Raw genomic sequence first — 241 nt, forward strand, 5'->3', positions numbered from 1 at the left:
AAAAAATCTTTTAATTTATTTATAATAGCTAAATACAACAAAAATATAGACTGATTTATCCTGAACATATTTATGGTTGATGAACATATAGGGATTATCAGAAAAGTGAAATTTAAACAAATGCTATATATGACATATAGTTTAATTTACAAAATTTCTCCGTATGACTTGCAGATCATATATATTTATATATCTATGTATCTATATATCTATATATAGTAATATTAATAGCATTATCATA

Source organism: Habropoda laboriosa, unplaced genomic scaffold (genome assembly GCF_001263275.1).
Source record: "Habropoda laboriosa isolate 0110345459 unplaced genomic scaffold, ASM126327v1 scaffold2, whole genome shotgun sequence".
NCBI classification, from domain to species: domain Eukaryota; kingdom Metazoa; phylum Arthropoda; class Insecta; order Hymenoptera; family Apidae; genus Habropoda; species Habropoda laboriosa.